This window comes from Hordeum vulgare, chromosome 6H (genome assembly GCF_904849725.1).
Source record: "Hordeum vulgare subsp. vulgare chromosome 6H, MorexV3_pseudomolecules_assembly, whole genome shotgun sequence".
Lineage (NCBI taxonomy): Eukaryota > Viridiplantae > Streptophyta > Magnoliopsida > Poales > Poaceae > Hordeum > Hordeum vulgare.
Window position 1 is genome coordinate 489,428,629 of NC_058523.1, and position 6,448 is coordinate 489,435,076.

A 6,448-nucleotide genomic window follows, 5' to 3' on the forward strand; every position below is an offset into this window, starting at 1 on the left:
CTTTGATTGCCCAATAAGCTTTGTGTTCCATCTCAAGGGGTAAATGACATGCCTTACCGTAAACCATTTTATACGGTGACATGCCCATGGGATTCTTATAAGCAGTCCTATAAGCCCATAATGCATCGTCAAGTTTGCTAGACCAGTTCTTTCGAGATCCATTGACGGTCTTTGGTAGGATCAACTTGATCTCCCTATTACTCAACTCAACTTGACCACTAGACTGAGGATGATAAGGAGATGCAACTCTATGGTTGACATCATACTTAGCTAGCATCTTGCGGAAAAACCATGAATGAAGTGTGAACCGCCATCAGTCATCAAGTATCTAGGGACTCCAAATCTTGGGAATATGACTTCTTTAAGCATCTTAATAGAGGTGTGGTGATCAACATTTTTAGTGGGGATAGCTTCTACCCACTTAGTAACGTAATCCACAGCAACTAAGATGTGAGTGTACCCATTGGAACTCGGGAAGGGTCCCATATAATCAAAGCCGCAGACATCAAATGGTTCAATGACAAGTGAATAGTTCATAGGAATTTCCTGACGCTTACTGATGTTCCCTATCCTTTGGCATTCGTCACAAGACAAGACAAACTTACGGGCATCCTTGAAGAGAGTGGGCCAGTAGAAACCTGGTTGCAATACCTTATGGGCAGTTCTATCTCCAGCATGGTGTCCTCCGTAGGCTTCGGAATGACACTTCTGCAGGATCTGTCCCTGTTCATGTTCAGGCACACAACATCTAATAACACCATCTACTCCTTCCTTATAAAGATGACGATCATCCCAAAAGTAGTGTCTCAAATCAAAGAAGAATTTCTTCTTCTGTTGATAGGTGAAACTGGGTGGTATGTATTTGGCTACGATATAGTTTGCATAATCGGCATACCACAGTGCACTATGTGAAGTGCGGATGACATTTAATTGCTCATCAGGAAAGCTTTCATCAATAGGTAGTGGGTCATCAAGGACATTCTCTAGCCTAGACAAGTTATCTGCTACAGGGTTATCAGCACCCTTTCGGTCAATGACGTGCAAATCAAATTCCTGTAGCAGGAGAACCCATCTGATTAGCCTAGGCTTAGCGTCCTTCTTCTGCATGAGGTACTTAATAGCAGCATGATCAGAGTGAATAGTGACTTTGGAGTCAACTATGTAAGATCTGAACTTTTCACATGCAAACACGACTGCTAAAAATTCCTTCTCCGTAGTGGCATAGTTTCTTTGAGCACTGTCTAGAGTTTTACTAGCGTAGTGAATGACATTCAACTTCTTGTCAACTCTTTATCCTAGAACAACACTAACAGCATAATCACTAGCGTCGCACATGATTTCAAAGGGAAAGTTCCAGTTAGGTGGTTGAACAATAGGTGCGGTTATCAAAGCCTTCTTAAGTATTTCGAAGGCTTCCTCACAATCCTCATAAAAAACAAAATGAACATCCTTCTGCAAGAGGTTGGTAAGAGGCCTAGAAATCTTTGAGAAGTCTTTAATGAACCTTCTATAGAAACCAGCATGACCTAGGAAACTTCGTGTACCTCTGATATCTGTGGGGCAAGGCATTTTCTCAATTGCATCAACCTTAGCCTTATCAACTTCAATGCCTCTTTCAGAGATTTTGTGTCCTAAGACGATACCTTCATTAACCATAAAGTGGCACTTCTCCTAATTCAAGACGAGGTTGGTTTCTTCGCATCTCTGTAAGACTCGATCAAGGTTGCTGAGGAAATCATCAAAGGAAGACCCGTAAACAGAGAAGTCATCCATGAAAACCTCGACAATCTTTTCACAAACGTCAGAGAATATAGCCATCATACATCTTTGGAAGGTGGCAGGTGCATTACATAAGCCAAAAGGCATACGTCTATAGGAAAAGGTACCGAAAGGGCAGGTGAAAGTGGTTTTCTCTTGATCAGATTGTGCAACAGGTATTTGCGAGAAACCTGAATAACCATCTAGAAAGCAGAAGTGTGTGTGCTTTGATAGCCTTTCTAGCATTTGGTCGATGAACGACAAAGGATAATGATCTTTCCTGGTTGCCTTGTTCAGTTTCCGGAAGTCTATCACCATTCTATAGCCGGTAATAATCCTTTGTGGGATTAGTTCATCCTTATCATTAGGAACGACGGTGATACCTCCCTTCTTAGGTACGCAATGTACTGGACTTACGCAATCACTATGAGCAACAGGATAAATGATTCCTGCTTCCAGAAGCTTTAATATTTCTTTTCTAATGACCTCTTTCATCTTAGGATTTAATCCCCTTTGATGATCAGCAACTGGTTTAAAGTCAGGATTGGTTTTAATCTTGTGCTGACATAGAGTGGGACTAATACCCTTAAGATCATCAAGAGTATATCCAATAGCAGCGCGGTGCTTCCTCAGAGTTTTTTGTAACTTCTTCTCTTCGCGCTCTGAGAGGAGAGCACTAATAATGACATGATATATCTCCTTCTCATCAAGATAGGCATACTTAAGAGTATCAGGCAACTGTTTAAGCTCGAACACAGGATCACCCTTTGGTGGGGGAGGATCCCCAAGCAGTTCAACAGGCAGATTATTCTTGAGAATAGGATGTTGTTCTAAGACAATTCTATCTATCTCATCTCTCTCCTCCATATGCATATCATTTTGATGCTCAAGCAGATATTGCTCTAATGGATCCGTAGGAGGTACTGCAATAGAGGCAAGAGCAATGATTTCATCTCTACCAGACGACTCTCTTTCATGGGGTTGTCTTCCAAACTTGGAGAAGTTAAATTCATGAGACACACCCTCGAAACTTACAGTGACGGTCTGCTTAATGCAATCAATGTGAGCATTGACAGTGTTGAGAAAGGGTCTACCAAATATGATGGGACAAAAACTATCTTTTGCAGTACCAAGGACGAGGAAATCAGTAGGATACTTCGTCTTACCACACAGGACTTCTACGTCTCTCACAATTCTCAGAGGGCAGATAGTGTCTCTATTAGCTAGCGTAATAGTGACATCAATGGGTTCTAACTCAGCAGGTGCAATCTCATCTTTGATTTCATCATATAGAGAACGGGGTATTGCACTGACACTAGCTCCCATATCACATAAACCATGGTAACAACGATCTCCTATCTTAACAGAAACAACGGGCAGGCCAACTACAGGTCCGTGTTTGTCTTTCGCGTGAGGTTTAGCAATTCTAGCGGAGTCCTCACAGAATTTGATAACATGCCCGTCTATGTCTTCGGCTAAGAGATCTTTGATAATAGCAACACTAGGTTCAACTCTAATCTCCTCAGGGGGTGCAAGTGGCCTAATGTAACCCCTACGTATCACATTTGGAGCTTTAGAATAATCCTTTACCCTAGTAGGATATGGTGGTTTCTCAGTGTAAGCACAAGGAACAACAGGATCACTAAAAGCTATGATTTTCTCCTCAACTAGATTGGTTTTGGCTATGTTGCTTTCTACAGGAGGATGATATTTAAACCACTTCTCTTTGGGAAGATCAACATGAGCAGCAAAAAATTCACATAGAGAAGCTACTATCTCAGAGTCAAGTCCATACTTAGCGCTAAAATCTCTAGAAGTGTTTGTCTCAACAAAAGATTTAACGCAATCAAACTGGAAATTCATACCTGAGTCCTTACCTTCCCCCAGCTCCCAATCTTCAGAGTTGCGTTTGATTCTCTCCAATAAATTCCACTTGTGATCAATATCCTTCTTCAAAAAAGAACCAGCACAAGAAGTGTCAAGCATGGTACGATCTTCATGAGAAAGCCGAGCATAAAAGTTTTGAGTGATGATTTCTCTCGAGAGCTCATGATTGGGGCATGAATATAGCATTGACTTAAGCCTCCCCAAAGCTTGAGCTATGCTTTCCCTGTGACGGGGCCAAAAGTTATAAATAAAGTTCTGATCACGATGTACTAAATGCATAGGATAGAACTTTTGATGAAATTCCAATTTCAACCGATTGTAGCCCCATGATCCAACATCATCACATAACCTATACCATGTCAACGCCTTATCTGTCAAAGATAAAGGAAATACTTTCTTCTTTACCTCATCCTCGGGCAAACCTGCAAGCTTAAATAAACCACAAACTTCATCTACATAGATTAGATCAAAGTCTGGATGTGAAGATCCATCTCGTGTAAAAGGATTAGCCAGCAGTTTCTCAAGCATGCCCAAAGGAATTTCATAAAAGATATTTTCAATAGGTACCTCAGGTTGAGGAGCAACTCCTCGTACTTCCGTTCATGGTGAAGATACCCTGAACAAACTCCTCAAAGGAAGAGTTTCCATAGTGACAAGTGACAATAAATTTCAGCACAGTATATAAATGTTTCCTTACCAATTTCCACTTACCAAAGGCGCTTCAGTCCCCGACAACGGCGCCAGAAAAGAGTCTTGATGACCCACAAGTATAGGGGATCAATCGTAGTCCTTTCGATAAGTAAGAGTGTCGAACCCAACGAGGAGCAGAAGGCTCTGATAAGCAGATTTCAGCAAGGTAATAACTGCAAGCACTGAAAGTAGTGGTAACAAGTGATTGTGTAGCGAGGTGAAACATAGCAAGCAAAGAGTAACAAGTAACAAGTAGTAGCAACAGTGCAGCAAGTGGCCCAATCCCTTTTGCAACAAGGGACAAGCTTGAACAAAGTCTTATAGGAGGAAAAACGTTCCCGAGGACACACAGGAATTTCTGTCATGCTAGTTTCATCATGTTCATATGATCCGCGTTCGTTACGTTGATAGTTTGATATGTGGGTGGACCGGCGCTTGGGTACTGCCCTTATTTGGACAAGCATCCCACTTATGATTAACCTCTCTCGCAAGCATCCGCAACTACAAAAGAAGAATTAAGACAAAGTCTAACCATAGCATTAAACTCGTGGATCCAAATGAGCCCCTCACGAAGCAACACATAGACTTCGGCTTACGCTTCTGTCACTCCAGCAACCCATCATCTACTTACTACTTCCCAATGCCTTCCTCTAGGCCCAAATATGGTGGAAGTGTTATGTAGTAAACATTCACATAACACCACTAGAGGAAAAGACAACATACATCATATCAAAATACAGAACGAATATCAAATTCACATGACTATTATTAACATGACTTATCCCATGTCCTCAGGAACAAAAGTAACTACTCACAAGACAGAATCATAATCATGACCAGAGGTGTAATGGATAGCATCAAGGATCTGAACATAAACTCCTCCACCAAATAATCCAACTAGTATCAACTACAAAGAGTAATGAACACTACTAGCAACCTTACAAGTACCAATCGGAGTCGCAAAACGAAGATTGGTTACAAGAGATGAACTAGGGATTGGAGAGGAGATGGTGCTGATCAAGATGTTGATGAAGATGCCTCCCCTCCGACGATAGGAGTGTTGGTGATGACGATGGCGACGATTTCCCCCTCCGGGAGGGAAGTTTCCCGGCAGGATCGTCCTGCCGGAGCTCTAGATTGGATCTGCTCAAGTTCCGCCTCGTGGCGGCGGCGAAACCACGAAAAAGCTCCCTCCTGGTTTTTTCCAGACCTGGATGCTTCATATAGCAAAAGAGGGGGTCTAGTGCGCCTTCAGGAAGCCCACAAGCTTGCCCACCGCCACCACGGGGTGGTGGCAGAGTGGGGGCTTGTGGGGCCCTGGTGGCCCCCCTCCGGTAGTTCTTTCGCCCATTATTATTAATATATTCCAGAAACAATCCACGTAAATTTTTAGGGCATTTGGAGATGTGTAGAATAGTGGACTAGGATTTTCTCCTCTTCTAGTCCAGAATTCCAGCTGCCTGAATTCTCCCTCTTCAAATAAACCTTGCAAAATAAGAGAGAAAAGGCATAAATATGGTACCACAAGTAATATAACAAGCCAAAAAGCAATAAATATCAAGATGAAAGCATGATGTAAAATGGATGTATCATGGTGATATTATTTGCTCCACCCCATCCATATTGGTTTGTTTTATGTCTTGGCTACCTGGGAATACCAGAGTTGAGCCATTGGAGTGTGTTGTGATGAATTTGACACGTAGGGCTTCATTTCTTGTTTCGTTGTTTCCCGTTGATCCCGAGCTCCGTTTGTAATGTTCTTTATATGCTTTTTCATCGTTTTCACGAGACGCATTTGATCATGTCATTCTCATGCATGTAAAGATAGCTTAGGATGCAGTTCTGTCAAGGAACATGTATGAACTTCTCATGCTTGTGCTAGTGAGTAGAATAGTGATGCATGCTCATATTCATCTCTTGCATCATGTGCTTGTTGCATGTTGAGGTGCTGTTGTTCATTGGATGTTATTCTTATGTTGGGTAACACCGGGATCGGAGAACGAGTACGTGGATTCGGGAGAGTACGTGCAGGACGAACAAGAACAGTTCCAAGCTGAGGATATCACAGGCAAGATGATATGACCTTGATTCCATCTCTAGACTTGTTATGCTA